The sequence below is a fragment of the Gracilinanus agilis genome, chromosome 4 (assembly GCF_016433145.1).
Source record: "Gracilinanus agilis isolate LMUSP501 chromosome 4, AgileGrace, whole genome shotgun sequence".
Classification (NCBI taxonomy): domain Eukaryota; kingdom Metazoa; phylum Chordata; class Mammalia; order Didelphimorphia; family Didelphidae; genus Gracilinanus; species Gracilinanus agilis.
The window spans coordinates 3,457,253-3,481,429 of NC_058133.1; positions in this window are offsets into that span (position 1 = coordinate 3,457,253).

Consider the following 24,177-nt stretch of genomic DNA (forward strand, 5'->3'; position numbering starts at 1 on the left):
TAAGTAGTATTTATTTAAAACCATCAGCAAGTATAATCTGCAAAGGGGATAAGTCAGAAGCCTAACTAATAAGAACTGGAGTGAAGCAAGGATGCCCATTTTCACCACTATTATTTAATATTGTATTAGAAATGCTAGCTTTAGAAATTTGAGAAGAAAAAAAGATAACCTCATAACCTATACCAAGGCACATTCAGAATGGGTAAATGACTTAAATACAAAAAAGGAAATTATAATTCAATTAGGTGAAAATAGAATAGTATAACTCTCAGATCTATGGGAAAAGGAAAAAATTTAAGACCAAGCAGGAGACAGAGAACATTACACAATATAAAGCAAATTACTTTGATTATATCAAATTTTCAAAAATGTACAAACAAAACCAATGCAATCAAAATTAGAAGGAAAACAACAAATTGGGGAAAATATTGCAAAAACCTCTAACAAAGGTCTAATTTCTCAAATTTATTAGGAACTAAGTCAATTGTATGAAAAATCAAGCCATTCAACAATTGACAAATGATCAAGGGACATGAATAGGCAGTTTTGAAATAAAGAAATCAAAGCTATTAGTAAGCACATGAAAAAGAGTTTTAAATCTCTTGTAATTAGAGGTGCCACCTCACACCTAGCAGAACGGCCAATATGACATTATAGGAAAACAATAAATGTTGGAGGGGTTGTGGCAAAAATTGTAACACTAATGCATTGCTGGTGGAGTTGTAAATTGATCCAACCATTCTGGAAGGCAATTTTGAAACATGACAAAGGGCTTCTAAAGAATGCATACCCTTTGATCCAGCAATAATGCTACTAGGTTTGTACCCTAAAGAGATAATAATGAAAAATGTTTGTATAAAAATATTTTTAGCTCTGGTCTTTGAGGTGGCAAAAAATTGGAAATTGAGGGGATGGTTCATTCAGGAATGGTTGAAAAATTGTGGTATCTGATGGTAAAGGAATACTACTGTGCTATAAGAAATGATGAACTGGAGGAATTCCATGTGACCTGGAAAAAACTTCAGGAATTGATTCAGAGTGAAATGAGCAGAAGCAAGAGAACATTATACACAGAAATTGAACCATTGTGGAACTATACAACGTAATGGACTTTGCTAACACAAGACAATCTCAAGGTACTTATGAGAAAGAATGCTATCAACATGGAAGGAAAGAACTGTGAGGCTCAACAATGAAATAGATAGCAAAACCATACTAGTGGGGGACCTCAACCTTCCCCTATCAGATCTAGATAAATCAAACCAAAAAATAAATAAGAAAGAGATAAGGGAGGTGAATGAAACCCTAGAAAAATTCAAGTTAATAGATATATGGAGAAAAATAAGTAGGGACAAAAAGAAATACACCTTCTTTTCAGCAACACATGGAACATTCACAAAGATAGACCATACAATAGGGTACATAAACATGGCAAACAAATGCAAGGAAGCAGAAATAATAAATGTAACTTTCTCAGATCATAATGCAATAAAAATAGTTATTAGTAAGAATATATGGAGAGGCAAATGGAAAACTAATTGGAAATTAAATAATATAATTCTCTAAAATAATTTAGTGAAAGAACAAATCACAAAAACAATTAATAATTTCATTGAAGACAATGACAATGATGAGACATCTTACCCAAATCTATGGGATGCAGCCAAAGCAGTTCTAAGGGGAAAAATTTATATCACTGAATGCATATATTAACAAATTAGGGAGTGTGGAAGTTACTGAATTGGGCATGTAACTTAAAAAACTAGAAAATGAACAAATTAAAAATCCTCAGATGAAAACTAAATTAGAAATACTAAAAATCAAAGGAGAAATGAATACAATCAAAAGTAAAAGAACTATTGAATTAATAAATAAGACTAGAAGCTGGTATTTTGAAAAAACAGTTAAAATAGACAAAGTACTGGTAAATCTAATTAAAAAAGGAAAGAAGAAAACCAAATTAATAGTATCAAAGATGAAAAGGGAGACCTCACCTCTAAGGCCCAATTATATGGCAATAAATTTAGCAATCTAGATGATATGGATGAATATTTACAAAAATATAAATTGCTTAGATTGACAGCAGAAGAAATAGAATACTTAAATAATCCCATATCAGAAAAGAAATTGAACAAGCCCTCAAAGAACGCCCTAAGAAAAAATCTCCAAGGCCTGATGGATTCACAAGTGAATTCTATCAAACATTCAAAGAACAATTAATGCCAATACTATACAAATTATTTGATATAATAAGCAAATAAGAAGTCTTACCAAATTCCTTTTATGGCACAAATATGGTACTGATTCCAAAGCAAGGTAGATCAAAAACAGAGAAAGAAAAATACAGACCAATCTCCTTAATGAACATAGCTGCAAAAATTTTAAATAGAATACTAGCAAAAAGACTCCAGCAAGTGATCAAGAGGGTTATCTATAATGATCAGGTGGGATTTATACCAGGAATGCAAGGATGGTTCACATTAGGTAAACCATCCACATAATTGACCATATCAACAAGCAAAACAACAAAAACCACATGATTATCTCAATAGATGCTGAAAAAGCCTTTGACAAAATACAGCACCCATTCCTACTGAAAACACTACAAAGTGAAGGAATAGAAGGTCCTTTTCTAAAAATAATGAACAGTATATATCTTAAACCATCATATGCAATGGGGATAAATTAGAAGCCTTCCCAATAAGATTATGAGTGAAACAAGGATGCCCATTATCACCTCTATTATTTAACATTGTACTAGAAACACTAGCAGTAGCAATTAGAGAAGAAAAAGAAATTGAAGGTATCAAAATAGGCAATGAGGAGACTAAGCTATCACTCCTTGCAGATAATATGATGATCTACTTAAAAAAATCCTAGAGGATCAATTAAAAAGTTAGTGGAAATAATCAACAACTTTAGCAAAGTTGCAGGATACAAAATAAATGCACATAAATCATCAGCATTTCTATATATTTCCAACACATCACAACAGCAAGAGGTAGAAAGAGAAACACCATTTAAAATCACCCTAGACAATATAAAACACTTAGGAATCTATCTACCAAAACAAACACAGGAATTATATGAATGTAACTACAAAACACTTTTCAAACAATTAAAACTACATCTAAACAATTGGAAAAAATTGAGTGCTCATGGGTAGGATGAGCTAGCATAATAAAAATGACTGTTCTACCCAAATTAATTTACTTATTTAGCTCCATACCTATCAAACTACCAAAAAACATTTTTACTGAATTAGAAAAATACAAAGTTTATTTTGAAGAACAAAAAATCAAGAACATAAAGGGAAATAATGAAAAAAATACTATGAATGAAGGGGGTTTAGCAGTACCATATATTAAGCTATACTATAAAGCAGCAGTCATCAAAACAGTATGGTACTGGCTAAGAGATAGAAGGGAGGATCAGTGGAACAGACTTGGGGTAAATGCCATCAGCAAGACAGTGTATGATAAACCCAAAGAGCCCAACTTTTGGGACAAAAATCCACTATTTGACAAAAACTGCTAGGAAATTTGGAAAACAATATGGGAGAGATTAGGTTTAGATCAACATCTCACACCCTACATCAAGATAAATTCAGAATGGGTGAAAGACTTGAATATAAAGAAGGAAACTGTAAGTAAATTAAGTGAACACAGAATAGTATACTTGTCAGATCTCTGGGAAGGGAAAGATTTTAAAACAAAGCAAGAGTTAGAAAAAATTACAAAATGTAAAATAAATAATTTTGATTATAGTAAATTAACAGGGTTTTGTACAAACAAAAACAATGCAACCAAAATCAGAAGGGAAACAACAAACTGAGAAAAAATCTTTATAACAAAAAATTGTGACAGAGGTCTAATTACTCAAATATACAAGGAGTTAAATCAATTGTATCAAAAATCAAGGCATTCCCCAATTGATAAATGGGCAAGGGACATGAATAAGCACTTTTCAGATAAAGAAATCAAAAGTATCAATAAGCACATGAGAAAGTGTCCTAAATCTCTAATAATTAGAGAAATACAAATCAAAACATCTCTGAGGTACCACTTCACACCTAACAGATTGGCTAAAATGATATCAGGGGAGTGTATTGAATGTTGGAGGGGATGTGGCAAAATTGGGATGTTAATGCACTGCTGGTTGAATTGTGAACTGACCCAACCATTCTGGAAGGCAATTTGGAATTATGCCCAAAGAGCGATAAAAGTATACCTGCCCTTTGATCCAGCCATACCATTGCTGGGTTTGTACCCCAAAAAGATCATAAATAAACAGACTTGTACAAAAATATTTATATCTGCGCTCTTTGTGGTGGAAAAAACTGGAAAGAGAGGGTATGCCCTTCAATTGGGGAATGGCTGAACAAATTGTGGTATGTGTTGGTGATGGAATGCTATTGTGCTCAAAGGAATAATAAACTGGAGTAATTCCATGTGAACTGGAAAGACCTCCAGGAATTGATGCAGATTTAAAGGAGCAGAACCAGAAGAACATTGTACACAGAGACCAATGCACTGTGGTAAAATTGAATGTAATGGATGGCTGTACTAGCAGCAATACAATGTCCCAAGACAATTCTGAGGGATTTATGGAAAATAACCGTACCCACATCCAGAGGAAGAACTACAGGAGAGGAAACACAGAAGAAAAACAACTGCTTGAACACTTGTGTTGATGAGGACATGATTGGGGATGTAGACCCGAAAGGACCACACCAATGCAACTATATGTAAATAAGTCTTTACTGACCATACATGTTAAAAGCAGTGGACATGTGAGTTAGCTATGAGGGGGAATTTGAGGGGGTGAAGGGTAAAGTAAAAACATTAATTATGTAACCATAAAATTTTTTATAAAAATAAAAAAAATTAATTAAAAAAACAAAGTTAAAAACAATTAAATTAAATTAAAAAAAGAACAAAAGGTTAAGATTATGAAACGAACTAAGGGGGAAAAGTGAAGGATGGGGGTCTAGCAGTACCAGATTTTAAACTATACTATAAATCAGTAATTATCAAAACAATCTGGTACTGGCTAAAAAATAGAAGAGGGGACCAATGGATTAGAGTTGGAGTAAATGACCCTCAGTAATGTAGTGTTCGATAAACCCAAAGACCTCAGATTTTGGAATAAGCACTCTCTATTTGATAAAAGTTGTTGGAAAAATTGGAAAAAAGTATAGCAAAAATTAAGTTTAGATTAATAATCACACCCTTTACCAAGATAAGTTCCAAATCAGTTTGTGATTTAAAGAGAGATATTATAAATAAATTGGAGTAACATAGAATAGTTTACCTGTCAGATCTACAGAGAAGGGAGTATTATATGTCCAAACAAGAAATAGAAAACATTACAAAGAAAAAGAAATGTACCTTCAAAAGGAGATAAGTGGATAGAGAAGGACCCAGATGGACTGGTGATGAAAAACCAATCTAGGGACCTTCCCAGGGCCAGTGAAATGCAAACCCTTTGAGACTATATGAAAGCACAAGTTTATTTTGGTTATTAAGGTTAGGGAACTAATAGCTAAGATCCAATATGTCCCTGTCTCTACAGAGCTCTATCTCCACTCCCTTTCTATATTCCTCTCATGGAAAGCTCTTCTGATATTCTAAAACCTTTCTTATCAGTTCCCCAATCTTTCTAAACCCCAAAACCATCTGACTAACTTTCTCTGCTAAGAATCGTAGATTGTAAATCAACTAAACTTAATTGTCCCTAAAAGGGCTAATGAGAGTGGACTCACAATTGGACTGAGTCCTTCTCCAAGCCTGGGGTTGGCTTCTTAGGTTAAAAAAAAAGACCCAGATGTTAAACCCTTTGGTTTAACTTAGCCAGATTGTCAATAGCACTGCAGGGAAACCCAGATCTCCTCCTAGGTATCATCCAAACCCAAACTCTCCAAGTTTCTCCATGAAACTAGTCAGGTTACAGGAGTTGATGGAGCAGCTGTTTTCCCTTCCAGCTCAGACAGGACCGTTGTGTAGTGACAGTTAGCTCAGTTAAGTCCCCAATCCCTCCTCTGCAGTGCCTTCTCCTTCTAGAATCTTTTCCTACGGTTCATGGCTAAATTTTCCTCTCTCCATTTAGAGACAACTTTTGCCTTTTGCCTTATCCCTCAAACCTTACAACAAGATGTAAAATGAATAATTTTGATTATATTAAATTAAAAAGTTTTTGTACAAACAAAACTAATGCTATTAAGATTAAAAGGGAAGCAAACAAACTGGGGGAAAACTTATAACAAATTTCTTTGATAAAAGTTTCATTTCTCAAATATATAAAGAACTAAGTTAAATTTATAAATATCCGAGTCATTTCCCAAATAATAAATGGTCTAAGGGTATGAATAAGTATTTTTTAGGTGAAGAAATCAAAGCTGTCAATAATCATATGAAAAAATGTTCTAAGCCCCTCTTGATTAGAGTAATGTAAATTAAGACTGAGGTACCACCTCACACCTATCAGATTGGCCAATACGACAGTTATGGAAAATAATAAATTTTGGAGGAATTGTGGCAAAATTGGGACAGTAATGCATTGCTGGTGAAGTTGTGAATTGATTCAATCATTCTGGAGGGCAATTTGGAACTATGCCCAAAGGGCTGTAAAAAAATGCATACTTTTGATTCAGCCATATCACTACTATATCTGTGTCCCAAAGAGATTTAAAAATGGGTATGGACCTGTTTGTACAAAATTATTTATAGCTGTGCTTTTTTTGGTAGTAAAGCATTAAGAAGTAAAGGGATATCCCTCAAAAGGGGAATTGCTGAACAATGTGTGGTTTATGATGGTGATGGAATACTATTGTGATATATGAAATGAAGAACAGGATGATTTCAGAAAGAACTGGGAAGACTGATATGAACTGATACAGGGTGAAATAAGCAGAATCAGGAGAACATCATATACAGTAACTGAAATATTGTGAGATGATCAAATGTAATAGGCTTTGCTGCTGAAATAGGTGAATAAGATGACTCAATGGGGTTTGTAGAGTTGTGGTTGTTATAAATTCAGAGCAACTCACTCTCCAGGCCTTAGTAGGCCTCAGTGTCAACTCTTCAGCCACAATGCTATTTGACTCTTCTTTTAAACCAGCAAGGTAGTTTATTAATACTAAAATAAAGAATTGATGGATGACCATGGAGGAAAGGAGTCCCTAACTCTAAAAATCTAATTTCTCCACCCAACTCCTATGGAATCCTCATGGAATCCTTCTCAACATCTTCAAGCTCCTTAAAATCCTACTCTCTACATCTAAATCCCCCTTCTATGTAATTTACCCTAACTACTGGTCCTCAGAATAAATTGAAGAAACAGCAAAAGTTCATCAGAGTAGATAATTCAAATCTAGTTGATCACAAACTCTTCTTCAGAGGCCAAGATGGCTACAAGCCTTTGTTCCGAAGACAGAGTTTATCAGGGTCTGGCTCTCACTCACACTCAGATAGGAAACCTCATAGAAATCAGTAAACAGGAGCTCACAAGATATCTGGGAGATGGTAATTGGAAACAGGGATAGACAGTATCTCAGGAATCTTCTTACTAGTTGGACTACAGGAACCTACAGGTATCAGGAAAGACAAATCACTTTCTCCAGGCATAAACAAACTGTCCCAGGAAGTGGACTCTCTGCTCTCCTGGCTAAACAGGAACAACGGACACTCAATAGTCATTGGTCCTCAGTTTTATATCTTCCTCAGGTTCTGGAGCTTACTCTTTCAGTTCTGAGCTTGTGCTCAGACCCTTTTGCAAATCCACGCCTCTTGCTAAGTTTGCAAAGTTGCAAAACCCTGGTTTCTTATTTTTTCCTCTTTCAGCTACTAACAGCAAAACTGTGATTCAGGACAATACTGAGGGACTTATGAAAAAGAATGTTATCCACCTCCAGAGAAAGAACTGTTGGAATATAAATGTGGATGAATATATATGTTTTATCACTTGTTTATTTGGGTATATGATTTGGGGTTTGGGTTTTATAAGATTATTCACTTATAAAAAAAGAATAATATGAGAATATGTTTTGTGTGATAATACATGTATAACACAGATTGAATTGCTAGTTACTTCCAGGAGTGGGGGGAGACAACATGAATCGTATAACTTTAAAAAACTTAGGTGGAAAATAGTTATTAAAATAAAATAAAGATAAGACCTAAAATGTTTTTAAAAAATTAAAACTATTTGGAGTGATTTAAGAAAAGATACTAAATTTTCAAATTTTTGCAGTTAAGGAAACTGAGTCCCAGAGAGGTTAATTAATTTATCAAAAGTTGTCTGTATTGGGACAGAGAAAGGATTTGAACTAGGTTCTCTGACTAAAGCTAGAGAACTCACTGTTGTACAACATTATGTCACCAACAATTTAAATGTCTTGTAGAGCTGGTATATTTTAGAGATGGAACTTGAAATGAGGTCTTCCTAACTCCAAGGCCAACACTCTATTCATGATTTTATATAATTATTATCACATGGAAATAAAAACTTCCATTTTTTATCATAGTGTTTTTCATGTGTTTGCTTGTTGGCACCTTCCTGATGAACTTTTTCCATGTTCAATTGCCTGGAGCACAAATTCAAGCTATCTGTGAGCCTCCCCCCTCTGCAGATGATGGAGGAAGTTCTTGCTTTGGATGGCTAGACAGAGGGGTGTGCAGGCTCTGCATGTGTGCCATGTCTTCAACAACCCTATCTAGAATCTAGCCATCTAGTAGAATAGAAATACAGTCTGGGCAAAGGCGTTGAATATTCTAACTATTCCCTCCTCGTAATACTTATGACCAGAATCCAGAAGCAAATGGCAAGAGTTATTGGAAGTCAACAGAAATCCGGACACATAATTGATATTTCAAAAACTACTTCTTCATGTTGCCATCCCTTTCCATAATCTTAGAAGGAGAGGTTATAGTGGCATAAGAAAAGAACGGAATCTCAGTAGATGTGAGGACAGAGCACTGCTTGGGGGACTCTTTCTGAATGCTAAAAATCTAAAAATTCTTAAATTCAATTCTCAGCAGTTTAGTGCCAAAAGAATGATGGAAGATTAACCAGGACAGGCTTCTCATGTCAGGGGTAGGGTTCTGTCCCCAGTGTTTTCTGGCCAGTTTTCTATTTTTGATATAACATGTAGAGCACTCTCCAACCTTAATGTACTGTGTAACTATTTCCTTCTTTGTGTGTCTTTCTATTACACACACACACACACACACACACACACACACACACACACACACACACACAGTCTGAAAGGCAAACATTATCTCCCATGATTAAGTACTGGATCTATAATTTCATTGACAAAGGAAACACTGACTTGAGGGTTCTTCCTCTTTTCAATGCAAGTGAATATATTTCCTTGTTATAATTTCTAATTTTAGAAATTTACAGGACTTTGAGACTTTCAGTGACTTGCTTATGGTAACATGGCCAGTGTATCTCAGGGATGGTGGCTTGAACTCAGGTCTTTGTTTTGTGGATCTCTCTCTCTCTCTCTCTCTCTCTCTCTCTCTCTCTCTCTCTCTCTCTCTCTCTCTCTCTCTCTCTCTCTCCTCATGGTGTACCCCTGCCATTTATATCCCATTATTTCATTAAGTGCTTTGGTGAAGGGGAGAGAGGAAGGACATAGACTATAGAAAACCAACACAAGATAATTTGGGGTTGAGGAGGACCCCAGTGTCTGGAGGAATCAAGAAATTAAGGGTGGTGGCATTGAGATAAAATTTGAAGGAAACAAGGGACTCTAACAAGGTGGAGTTGAGGGTGGAGCCCATGTCACCTATGTAGAAGTGTAAAAGCAAAGACTGGGAGGCAGGAATTGGAATGTTGTATATCTTTCATTCTCAATATCACAATTGGGGAACATCAATGAGACTGTAGGCACTATTTCAGACTCATCTCCTTTTCTTACATTGGTTCCCATCCCTTTTAAAGGGCAGCTTTGTGACAAGAAAGCAAAGCATCTTCCTTCTCATCCAATGTTCTTTCTTTGTCACCATCCCAGTGTGTCTGTAAGGGTTACAGTTAGTGGACTCTCTCCAAGGCTCCTGATAGAAAGATCAAGAAAGGAAAACATTCTGCTTAGAATCTTCTGTCCTTTTACCCTTATTTTCAAGTGAAAACACAGCATTCATGTGGAGTACTCAGCAAGGCAGTGTGTTGTCTCTCTTTGTTAATGAGTTCGCCACTTCAGGAGATTATATTGGGTGAAGGGTTGCCACTTCAGCTGGGATGTCATCAAAGTAATGGAAATAAAAAGTCAGTCTTGTGACCTTCTTCCTCACTGAATTGTATAATTATCACAAAATTAAATAAAAATGTAATTAATGTCATCCATCAATGTGTCTTTTTCTGAAAAACAACATCTTGGCCATTTTGACAAAGCTGTTTGAGTGTGACCTTCTCATCAAACACTCAGTAAAATATTACCTGCTGAATGTTTGTAGCAAATGTCTGAGAAGAGTTGATTTCTCTGGCTTCCCTCTTGCTGGGAGGAGCACACCCCATGGCAGAAACTCCTGATGGAGATATTTCCAAATTTCTGAGATGGCTTGTGATTGGGACCTAAAAAGAGGGCTTCACAGAACAAGATGAGTTAATCCCTTTGGAGACCAGAGACCTTTCCCCTTAGAAAGATTATGGGCAAGCCATTTGGCATGGCTGAGACAACAAGACAGGAAAACTGAAGGAAAGACAGGAGAAACTCAGGAAGAAGACTGAAGTAGCCCCTGTTCTGAAAGAAGATAATAGTGACTAGCTCATAACCAAGGAATCCAACCAGGAGGAAGCTAATGTAAGGGAAACTACTGATAAGAGTCACGAGAGATTTTAGAACTCAGTTCAATCCTTTATTTTCACAAATGAGGAAAAAAAGGCCCAGAATTATTTAGAGATTTATTCAAGGTCACATATTCTATCAACTAATCAATTAAAAAGGGTTAATTAAGTGCTTACTAGGTGCCAATCATAATGCAAAATGTTGGTGAAGCCAAGAGGCAGAAACAGTCCCTGTCCTTAAAAGAGTCCTTTTTCTTTGTTTTTCTTTTTTTCTTTTTTCTTTAGGATATTTTCTCATATTGATGCAGAGTGAAAGGAGCAGATCCAGGACAACATTGTACACAGAGACTGATACACTGTGGTACAATCGTACATAACAGACTTCTCTACTAGCAGCAATGCAAGGATCCAGAGCAAGGCTGAGGGACTTATGAGAAAGAAAACTAGCCACATTCAGAGGAAGAACTGTGGGAGGAGAAACACAGAAGTAAAACAACTGCTTGAACACATGGGCTGATGGGGTTATTATTGGGGATGTAGACACTAAACGATAATTAGGTCTTAATCAATGATACATGTAAAACCCAGTGGAATTGTGCCTTGGCTAAGGGGGTTAGGGGACTTTGAGGGAGAGGGAAAGAACATGAAATATGTAACTATGGGAGAATATTCAAAAGAAAAATTAAAAAGAAAAATGAATATTGTCTCATGGTTACATGAGATTCATGATTCCCATCCCTCCTCTTCCCTCCCCTTCCCACAGCTGACAAGCAGTTCCACTGGGTTATCCAAGTACTATTTTCAAAACCTATTTCCATGTTATTCATATTTGCAGTAGAGTGATCTTTTAACATCAAACCCAAATCATATCCTCTTTGAACCATGTGATCAACCATATGTTTTTTCTTCTGTGTTTCTGTTCCCACAGTTCTTTCTCTGGATGTGGAGCATGTTCTTTCAAAGAGTTTATTTTCTAAAGGGGCAGATAACATGCAAACAATTATGTATATTCAAAATGTTCACAGAGCAGATAGAAGGAAATCTGAGAGAGGGATATAGTAGCTGCAGCAGAAGGGATCATGAAATACCTTATGCATAAAGAAGGTGACATTTGAGCTCGGTCTTGAAGAAGGCCAGGGATTATTAGTTAAATAGTATGTCCTGGAGTTGAACATGGATCTCAGGTTCTTAGAGAATTCTTTCAATTTTGTACAAATGTACAAAAACTTTTGTGAAGGTGATTTCACTCACTATAGATCTGTAGAATGTGCATACACTTATGAGTAACATGAAATCCAGTAGACCTGAAAGAAAAATAGGTCTTATTTTGAGAGAACTCAGTAGATATTTCATCCAAGTAGCAGCCCCAAGCAAAACAAAGACAGTAAATGAAGGCCAGTTTCCTAAAGTCACATCTGGATAAACATTTTTTGGAGTGGTCACCATAATGAGGAGTGTCATAAAGCTGGCATAAGTTTAGCAATCAAATGTGATCTAGTCAACAAATGTGCATGCCTCCCAAAAGGAGTAAATGACATACTCATGGCAATTCAATTTCCACTTTCAGGAAAGTCCTGTACCATCATCATCAGTGCATATGCTCCCACCATGACAAACAATAAGTGAGGTCACATTTATGACTTTTTGAAGACCTGGAGACCATCATCAACAATGTGGCTAAAGATGATAAGTTTGTAATTCTGAGTGACTTTAATGCTAGAATATACAGAAACTATCAGATGTGGTAGAAAGTTTTTGGAAGGAATTAAGTTAGAAATAGCAACATCAAAAATCACTACTGAAGATCTACAAATGTTATGAACTTCTCACCACAACAGTATCTTCTGTTTACTTAAAGACAATAAATATTTGTGGACGCACCCTTGAAGCAAACAGTGATATTTATTAGACTGCCCCTTTAAGGATAAAAAGCAGATAAGATGTGGGATTGACAAAAGCCATGTGTGGCAGCAGAGTGCTGCGCCAATCATAGAGTTATCTGCTTCAAGTTTAACATTTGCCTTCAACAAAAGTGGTGACCACAAGGCAAAATGACTACTAGAAGACTTTCTGTCAATAGATTAGGGCATTTTGCAAAGTGAGAACAATTTGTTGCTGACTTGGAAGAATAGCTGAGCCAACACATGGCTGGCAAGAGTGGAGCAGAAAAAGAGTAAACAGCTTTCAGAGATTTGGTGTACAGCACCACATTTTCTCATATAGGGCAGAATACTGCCAAACATCAGGATTTGTTTGATGAAAATGATGGAGAAATTCAGAAGCTGCTAAATGAAAAACAAGAAATTCACAGGGTTTGCCAGCAGGATAACTTGCCCATTTCTAAGAAAGCAGTGTTTAACTCCATTAAAAGTTTCGGAGATTCAGGATTCTTGGCTCGGTAAGAAGCTAACTGAAATTAAGTTTTGCATTGATGGTAACAATCCAAAGTGCTTCTATGAAGCCTCGAAATCTATTTATTGGCTAAAGACCTATATTTCAACTACTCTGCACCAATGGAGCCACACTCATCAGTGAAAAGGGCACGAACCTGGAAAAATTAATGGAACATTTCCACAGGGTTCTCAATGGCCCATTTTCAATGAATGATGAAGCCATTGACTATATACTTCAAGTTAAAGTCAGTCCTTCTCTAGCCAAACTTCTAACTGAAGAAGAGGGTTTGAAAGCCATTAGGCTCCTCTTGAATGACAAAGCAACTGGTGCTGATTCTCTTTCAGATGAGATTTATAATAGAGGGGCCCACTGCTCATAGAAAAGCTGACTAAAATCTTCTATTATATGGCAAGAAGATGTTACTACTCAGTTCCAAGATGTTCCCATTTCCCACCTCTATAAAGTTAAAAGTAATAGATTGATTTGCTTCAATCATAGTGTGGAGGTTGTGGGAGAGAGTCTTTTTCTTAGTCATTGCTGGCAAGACTTTTGCAAAAGTCCTTCTTAATTAGTTAATCATTCATCTGGACAATGGTCAACTACTCAAGATCCAATGGAGCTTTAGAAAGGCTGAGGAGTAGTCAATGCAGTGTTTGCTTTCCAATAACTCCAGAAATTCCAGAATCATAACAGTGGTCTGAGCACAACATTCATTGACCTGACCAAGGTTTTTTGTTGCTGTCAGTCATGATGGCTTATGGAAGATTATAGCAAAATTTGGTTTCCTGGAGATGTTCATCAATATTTTCAGCAGATCCATGAAGGCATATTTTCATGGGTTCTGGATAATGGACAATGTTCTTGTGTTTTTCTGGTGACCAAAGAAGTGAAGAAGGGTTGGGTGCTTGTTCCTTTGCTTTTTAGTATATTTTCAGCAATTTTGTCATATGGTTTCAATGAAGATGAACATGGCATCAAAGTCAGCAACCAGATTGACAGTTAATTATTTAGCTTGAAAAAGTTACAAGCCAGGACTAAAGTTGAAGGAGAGATGGTACAAGACTTTCTGTTCACAGATGATGATGCACTCAGCACAGTCTATGAGACTGAGATGCAAGAGACAATGGATGGATTCTCTGTAGATGAGATCACTACCAGGCAGCACCACTTGGATTCCTGATTCTTTAATCTGTGTAATCTTCAACAAGTCATTATATATCTCTTGGTCCCATTTTGCTTTTTTTTTTTTTAATAAGTGAGAATGGCTTGATTAGCTCCAGTTGAATAATTCGATGATTTCTTAATTGTCAAAGATAAATGTTAGAAAGTAGAATTTAAAGATTATAAAATATTCTAGCACCAGCCAATTCAGGACCTCTTCTAAACAAGGAGGCACCACAGTGAAGGCATATACAGTGACTTTGGGAGCCTGGGCCCTAATTTTGCCTCTGTCACCTTTGTGACTAGAGACTGGTCACTGAAGTTTTCTAGACTTCAGTCTCCTCAAATGTAAAGTGAGGAGGTTGGATTGAGTTACCTCTAAATCCTCATCCTGCTTTAAACCTTTGATTCAATAATAATAGTATCACCTACTGTCTAAAGCTAAATGCAGCAGCTTCTGCTGTTGAACTTGGATGTAAGAGTTTCAGACCTACCTAAGAAGGGGTCTGCATTTCATATGATGGTTGTCACAGATCAGTGTGGATCTTGTTTATTGGACATTTGTGAAACTGATCACAGGGACATCAAGGCCTGTTAAAGCAAGCTAAATATAAAGTTAAAGCAATGCTAATTCAGAGGGGGGAAAAACAGTATGCATCATCTGTCGACAATTTGATAGCCTGTGATATGTGTAACCAATTGTTCTTATTTACATTAATTTGCATTGTGAAAAGCAATTTTACAGTTTCAGTCAGACTTAATAGGCAATTTGCAGCTGAGTGCCTAATGGCATAGTTACTTAAGCTGGCCCCAGGGGGGCTTTCTAGACCTGATAGGAGACTGAACCTTTTAAATGTTCAATTGAACATCTTAAAAAGCCAAAAAGTCTTTAGCTATTAGACCTAGTTTTCACTTGCCTTGTCATATAAGATACTATTACAGAAGGGTTCTTCTGATTTACAGACTTCATTTCTCCATGAAAGAAGTAGATTCTTGAGTCTATAAAAAATTCTCAAAGCAGAGCACAGAAGCTACTTCTCTGAAAATGCTTAAAGTCACTAGAAGATACAAGATTGTTGTTGATACATGAGTAATACACTGTTAACTCTTTTGGGTTAGTTATATAGAAAATATATAATAGATTGATAAGAAAGAGAGCTAATAGATGTGTAGATGAAGAGAGAAAAAGAAAGAAAGAAAGAAAGAAAGGAAGAAAGAAAGAAAGAAAGAAAGAAAGAAAGGAAGGAAGGAAGGAAGGAAGGAAGGAAGGAAGAAAAGGAGAGAAAGGAAGAAAGAAAAGAAGAAAGAAAGGAGAGAAAGAAAGTGAAAGGAAGGGAGAGAAAGAAAGAGAGAAAAAAGAGAAAGAGAATGAAAGGAAGAGAGAAACAAAGAGAGAAAAAAGAAAGAAGGAAAGAAAGAAAGAGAAAAATATATAACAGCATGTTTCAAGATAATTTCCCATTTTAGGGATGGCGAAACCAAAGTTCTGACCCTAATCACCTTATGCAAGTCGTGAACTTTTATACCTTCTTTTAGCATTTGCAAGTATGCATAAATAACAAGTATACATGAGCAACTGTGATGTATTGCTAGTTTATAAAACATTCCTCATCTAGTTGATTCTTCTCAAAACACTGTGGAGAGACAGCCCAGAGGAATAAATAGGCATGATAGGATCAAAGGAACATGTATTGAAAGCAGGAAGGGATCTTGGAAGTCATAGAAAGAAATGTTTTATTTGGTAAATAAGGAAAATGACAATGAGAAGACAAAACTCACTTGTTCCTATCACAGAGGGGTGAGTAGAAAAGCCGAAGTCCAATTCCAGTCTAGAGCCAGGAAACTGAGAAGTAAGGAGGCAAGAAGATCTGAGTTCAGTTCTTGCCTTTGGGATATCCTAGTTATGAACAATTCTAAGTCATCTACTTAGCATACATCCTTAGCAAGTTGTTCAAAATCTATAAGTGCCAGAGGAAGTGGCAATATGTATTGATGGAACAATTTTATATACTGGGAGTTCCATAGAGCAAATTAACAAGTTCTGAAGCTTACAGAAATTAAAACTACAATAACCCTTTGAGATAGAAATTCCCCATTTTACTGATAAAAAATAATTAAGGCTAAAAAGTAGTTACTCTTTCCATAGTAATATAGCTAGTAACTTGAGTGATCTAATGAAGGGGACAGGTAAAATTGGAAGTTATGTCTTCCCTGTTTCCAAGTCCAAAAATCATTCTACCATACTGGCCATTTCCTTCCTAAGTCTTAGTCAGTAATTGTCTCAGTTTATGATGCACAAGAAATTGGTTGAAAACCTCACCTTCAATACAAAAGAAACCACAGTGTTGGGTCTACATACCATATAATTATCCTGACTGCTTTTTCCTCGCTAACTTGAAGAATTCTCCTGTGAAGTCAATTTGGAGCTAAAATGAGATTAAGCCTATTGATGTCTCTCATTTACTCAGTACTGCAACTCTCTCTCTCTCATTTTGCAATATCTCTGAAAGGGAGTGTGAATATTATTAGCCCCTTCCATCAAGTAACAAACATTTTTTTTTAAAAATTCAGTTCCTAGTAGAAATAATTTTTCACAATTACTTTTTGACATTTTAAAATTCAGATTTTCTTCCTCTCTTCCCAAAGTAGTGAATAGTTTGAATATAGGTTATACTTTAGTTCATGTAATACATATTTCCATATTGCTAATGTCATCATAGAAGCTACATATCACACATACAATAATGATCTTACAAAGGATATACAGTATAAGATGGCATGTTTTGATCTGCACTCAGATGCCAATAGTTCCTTCTTTGACCATGGAAATTTTTTATTTATGAGTCCTTTTGGTTACCTTGGAGGCTTGGATAATGGCTTAGCCCTTCACAGTTGATCATGCTATAACATTTCTGTTACTTCATATGCTGTTCTCCTGGTTCTGCTTACTTCACATTGCATGAGTCCATCTAAGTCTTTCCAGGTTTTTCTGAACTCATCCTGTTCATCATTCTTTATGGTGCCAGAGTATTCCCTTACAACCATATACCTGCAGCATATTCATCCAGTCACCAAGTGACGGACAACCCCTCAGCTTCCAGTTATTTGCTACTTCAGAAAGAACTGCTGCAAATATTTTGGAACAGGTAGATCCTTTTCCCTTATCTCTGAATTCTTTGGAAAACAGACCCAGTAGTGATATGACTAGGTCAAAGTGTAAGCGTAGTTTCATGTCCCTTTGAGCCTGGTTCCATATTGCTCTACAGAATGGATGTATCAGTTCACAGTTCTACCAACAGTATATTAATGTCCCAATTTTTCCACATCCCCTTCAACAGTTATCATTTCCCCTTTTTGTGGTCATGTTAGCCAATTTAGTAGGTGTAACATGGTATCATAGAGTTATTTTGATTTGCATTTTTCTAATCAAAAGGGATTTGGAGAATTTTTAAATATGACTATGAATAGTTCTCTGAGAACTGCCTTTTTTATCTTTTCACAATTTCTTGATGAGAGAGAAAGGAGGCCTCTGTCAGAGATACTTTCTAGAAATTCCTTGAAAATTTGTTTCCTTTCTAGTCTTGGTTGCATTGGTTTCATTTGTGCAAAACCTTTTTAACTTAATGTAGTCAAAATGTCCGATTTCATTTTTGCAATGTTCTCTATGTCCTGTTTGGTCATATAGTTTTCTCTTTTCTATAAATTAGACACGTAAATTTTTTCCATTTTCCTCTAATTCATTTATGGAACAAACATATTAAGCACTTCTTATGTATCAGGCACTGTGCTCTGGGGCTCACTGGATCTACAAAACAAGGCAAATACAAAAAATAAGAAAGCAATAAATGTTTTCATGTATGAAGAAATATATAAAAATTACGAAGCTCATAAAGGCAATTATTTGTACAGTGGATGCAGTCCTTGATCTAGTGTTAGAAAGATTTGAGTTCAGATTCAGCCTCAGACTCTCACTATCTATGTGACCATGGGAAAATCACTTAACTTCTGTCTTCATCAGTTTTCAGAACTATAAAATGGGGATAACAACAGCTTTTAGTTTCCAATATTAATCCAAGAGGATAAAATGAAGTAATACACAGAAATCCTTAACACAGTTTTTGGTCCATCATAATCAATAAATATATTTTCCTTTTGTTTTCTTTTCTTTCACCTCTAAATAGTCTGGGGGAAAAAACAATTTATAGAGATTCTTGTCTTTGAATCCACGACCTTTAAAAAAAGTTTGATACCTATTTCAATGTTACTAGATCCCTTGGTAATTCTGTATATTTTATTTTTTGCATTAAAAAAAAAGATTACTCTGAGGAATTCCTAATCTTTACTAAATGGCAAAGGGGTCTCTGTGACAAAGAATGATTAAGAATTCCTCTTTTAGAAGCATCTCCAAAAGGAATTAGAAAACTGCTGGACTGTCTTTCTAGTACTCAATCAATGCCGAGATCTCTCTTGGAAAGAGACCACTTTAGGGATTGTGTTGTATTCCTTTCCAAATGCCTGGCTCAGTGATGTTCAAGATGATGATGATAGCTGAATCATTTTTTTTTGTTTGTTTTTAATAACCATCAGTTGTCCCATACCACTGGGCACCCATCCAGATGCCATATAATGGCCACAAAAAGTAAGTAGTTGGCCTTAGATTAAGAAAGACTTAGTTTTAAATCCTACCTCAGACATTTGCTACTCATGGAACACTGAAGACACTGACATGTCTCTTGTCTCCATGAATCTCAGTTTCCCCATCTGTCAATGGGGATAAAAACATCTAAGTCATTGTGAGATTAAATGAGAGACATTAGTGAAAGTGCTTTCCAAATTGTATTGCACAGATATCTCCTGAGAGAGAGGAGGTGGTCTCAGGGTGAGAACTGAGGCAAAGTTTCTTCACATGGTCAGTGTAGGGATTAATTCTATTTGACTATACTTATTTTTTATAAGGGATTTGTTTTTTACCTCCTTCCCCTCATCTTTTTTTTTAATTGAGGAGGTGGGAAGGAAAGACAATAGACTTTTTGTTAATTGAAAAGTAAATACAACTTATGAAACTGTACAATATCTATTAACATATCTCAGCAATGACATTTTCCTTTGTCACTTTAAAAAAGGTCATAAAAATGGTCTTGCCAATGATTACATAAATGAACAGCTCCAGCTGAAGCATTCTCCTCTCCAATCAAGGGAAATTCTAATATTTAGGGGAAATGGGGATGGTCGGGGAGAGAATAAGTTTGAACCATTTGTTTGTTTGTTCTTCTCTGAGGAGATGGAGAGAATCAACTTTAATAAAGTTTTATAAATAATAAGGGAGGCAAATGGAAAGTGATAGGTTTGAGTCAGGGGACATGGAGGGAAGGGGTGTGAATAAATATTTGTATAGCTCCTACTCTGTGCCAGAAAGTATGCTGAGTAAGAACTTTTTACAAATATTATTTCATTTTATATTCACACTAGACCTAGGCAGTAGGTATTATTATGATTGTGATTTTGAGTTGAGGAAATTAAGACAGACAGAGGTGAAGGGACTTGCCCTGGGTCACAAAGCAGTGCCCTGCTGAGGCTAGATTTGAACTCATGTCTTCCTGAATCCAAGCCAGTATGCTATGCATTGTGTCATCCCCAGCTGCCTCAAGCATTATTTTCATATGGTCAAATATCCATTAGTTGCTTCAGACAAGTCTAATATGACCAATTCAAGACCCTTCATAATCTAGATGTTAATTAAAATCCAAATGGATAAGGATTTAGAGAAAATCCACTATGGTTCTTGCATTGTAAGTCCCTGTCCTCAAGGAGCAAATGTTTCACTGAAGAACATAACATGCATGAAGATAGAAATATAAAAAATGCATTCTTAGTGAATGTAAAATAAATCATTTCAGAGACAAGAGAGTACTGACAACAAGGAAAATCAGGAAAGAATTCTTGTAAGAACTGGAATCAGAAGTTAGCTTTGAAGGAAACTAAGGTTTCTACTAAGTAGAAGAGAGGATGGAAATTTCACCTTCCAGGAATAGATTTTGCAAAAAATTGACATAGGAGGAGAACTGTCATTTGCAGGGAAGGAGTGTTGGGACCTATGCTGTGTATTTGCATATGAATGGATAAATGACTAGATAAATGGATGGAAGAATTAATGGATGAAATGATGAATGAATGAACAAATGAATGAGTGAATGGGTGGATGGATGAATGAAAAACGATTATGCTCTTCCTCTGTGCAAAGAACTGTGATAAAGAGAGAAAAGTAACACAGCCCCTATTCTCATGGAGCTCACTTTCTAATAGAGAGAAACAATAAGCATTAGAGACCTAATTTTTGGAGCAGAGGGAAAGGCTGAGTGGTCCCTAAAATTTAGAGTTATAGTAGATGGAAATGTGTCTTCCTATCATTGCCAAAATAAAATAATGTCAGTTTCTTCTATTGAGCCATGTGATGGTATCCAGGACTCTTCTCCCAAGTTTCCATTTTGAGCTCCCTAGCCGATGTGGACCCTCAGGAAGTGAATCATTTAACATCCCTCAACCTCAGTTTCATACTCTGTTACCTTCAGAATTTACCTCCCGGGGCTCCCAGACTTACAACCTATATAAATATCAACACATATCATTGAAAGGTAAGAGAGGCAAGGAGAAAAGAGCTAAGTAAACTACTCCAAGTCATATAGCAAGGAAGAAGTAAACTGGCCCTAGAACCTGACTACTCTGGTGTCTGGTGCTGTCTTTTCTGTTCCACTCATGGGTTATTGTGCATTGCATTTACATTTGTGTGTCCCTTATGGGCTCACATCAAGGAGGTTTGTTCATACCAGTGATCATGATGACAATAGAGAGACAAGTTAATACTCACAAACAGGAGATGGCTGGACTATTAAAAGTAGCTCCATGGGGATTGGGAATGGATAGAGAATGCAAATAATCTGCTGCTAGAAAGCTTAAGGAAAACACAGAAGGTTGCTGGGGAAGCAACTGTGGAAACAAAAACAAAAAAAGTGAGAGGGAGACAAAGAGAAAGGGACAGAAACAGAGAGAAAGAGACACAGAGAGGCAGAGAAAGACAGGGAGGGATAGAGGGAGGAAGGGAGTGAGAGAGAGAGCAAATTACCCCTTGCAGAGAGAATGATGCCCTATGCATGTGGAAATAGCGATCTCTGAAAGACCCTTGGAACAGTAGGAGAATTTTGGCTAGCCAAAACTATCTATTTTTTATTCTGCTTGATGAGTACAATAAATAGATTTCAATCCATGTCTGGCACTGAGAACCCTTTCCCTCTTCACAGAATGATTAGCAGCAATATAGAAGGGGATTGGTGACTTAAATGCCTTAATAGAATGAAATCAGGGATTGTCATTCCCTGTTTTTAAATGTCAATATCTACAGGGAGATGCAAATCTAATATTTTGACATATTGAAATTAACAGCTACAATGGTTATTCACAAGATATTTGCATATGGCAATTTCCTGTCCTGGGACCCTTTTACAAGCTTTTACAATGCCCTCTGTGGAAATTGTTAAGCAAATGGGAATGCTTTATGGGTTATTAATAAATTTAGAGGTGATTTTCAGTTTGTTCCTCATCAGTTAATGAAAGAACTCGTCCACAGAAAATCTGTCATCTAGCTCTATGCACCTATGAATTTTAAGAGATTCAAAAATTTTTAGTAAAGCACTTAATTAAAAATAAAAGCTAATGATTTTTATTTCTTAGTATATTAAAACCTACAAAGAATATAGCTCACAACAACCTTGTGAAATTAAGTAATGTAATCATTATTACCTATATGATTTTGAGCATGTCACTTTACCACCATGAGACTCAGTTTCCTCTCTTTAAGTGGAATTAATCCAGTCATACTTTCTGGATACTGTGCCTCAGAAATTTTATCTTTATTTTACAAATCATCAAACTGAGGCCCATGAAGAGTAACTGTCTTCTTTAGGATCCTAGAGCTAATTAGTGGCATATCTGGGACCCCAAATCAGGCTTCTAACTCTGAGCTCAGTATTTCAACACTACACCACGGAGATGGATCCAAGCTTATTATAGAGATTTGCACTTGTATAGTACCTGAAGTCTACAAAACATTTTATAGAAATAAGACTAATGGTTCTAGAAGAAACCTTTTCCAAATGAAGTCCATGACTCTCAGGAACTAAGGTTAATCTTAGGGAATCATTATCTCAAAGAGAAGGGATTCAAGTTTTTTCTTAAATTCTGGAGTATTATGTCTTCATCTTAAAGTACCAGACAAAAAGTCTCTGAAATACCATTAGGTATAATGCTTGTTTAGTTTCTCTCTTAAAAGAGATTGTTAGAGTCTCTTTCAGGAAAAGAAAAAAAATATTTCATGGACCAAATAGTGTCATATAGAAGACAGTAGTTTCTTTCTTTTATGACAAAAAACACTTTAAAAATGAAAGACTCATGGATATGTCTTGACCAACAGTTAAAACAAATGATAATCTATTATCTTTATACTTTCTTAGGAGGTCAAGATCCCAGGTGAATTGCAGGACTAATGAAGAGCTATATCTCATTCCTTTTAGATCTACACCATCCAAAAAACAACTCAAGGGTCTTGTCTTTTGGTCAGTCTGAAGATGTGGTACATCCTTCAGAGACAAGTCCAGTTAGAGAAAGCAAACAGTAAGGCTGAAAATGTTCATCATTCGAGTTCTTTTCAGTGATTTGTATTTAAGGGAATGAAACAGAAAATGGGAGAGCAACCAGCGGCTTGATGTCCAGTTTCAGATTTTCCTAGGCAAGCCCATGTTCTTTTAAGTATAGTCACCATTGCTGTTGGGTAAATCGTCATCTCCCCATCCCCCACCACCTTGCTGAGAGTTTAAATGAGAGTTGGTATACTGACTGTGTACCAAGAAAGAAAGAAGACATCTTGACATAAAAGTCGTCCTCCTCACCTATAGTTCTTCCTGATTTAATCATTAACTTTTCATATAAAATATTTATAACAGCTTTGTGTGTGTGTGTGTGTGTGTGTGTGTGTGTGTGTGTGTGTGGTGGCAAGTGGTAGGGATCAGAGTAAGGTCTTCTGATTCCAAATCAAAGATTTTGGACCCTTGACCAGAAAACTTCCCAACATTACAAATAAGGCTAATGTAACAAGTCATGGAGCAAAAAGCATTTGGGCTGGTGCAGGCAGAACATGTTTTCACAGTTCAACAAAAGAAGAAACAAAACAGAGCAAGTCACATATTCACATGGATGATGAGTTTCTGACATCTTGTCAAGAATCCATTTTTTTTATGGAGGGAAGACATTCAAACAAAGAAAACACTGGGACACTCTGAAAACAAATAAAGTTGATGATGAAACCTGCCTATCTGAGCAATGAGCATAGGCTAATCAGTGTCCAGAGGTGAAGTGTAGCCATTAATTGGCTAATGGGATTCTACATGCTGTCATTTAATCATCAAGACCTTTAGGAAGCAGGATGGCATTGGAGGAAAACAATCATAGCAACAATTTTCAAGAGGGGAAAAAGTGATTACTTGATATGTGTCCTGAAAATTCAGCCTTCTCTAGATGAGAATAAAATGGTATCTATAGTGTAAAGAAACAGCCATTGGGGAGCTTTTCTTTTTCTCCACAACCATGTCTTTGATCTCTAAATGCCCCTATGAGACAAAGAGTTTTTGCTTTAGAGATGGAAAGGAGGGAAAAGTTCATCTAGTCTAGAAATCTCATTGTAGAAATGAGGTAACTGGGGCTGAGTGATGTGAAGTGATTTTTCTAAAGTCACATTTAAATATATATATATACATATATATATATATATATATATAT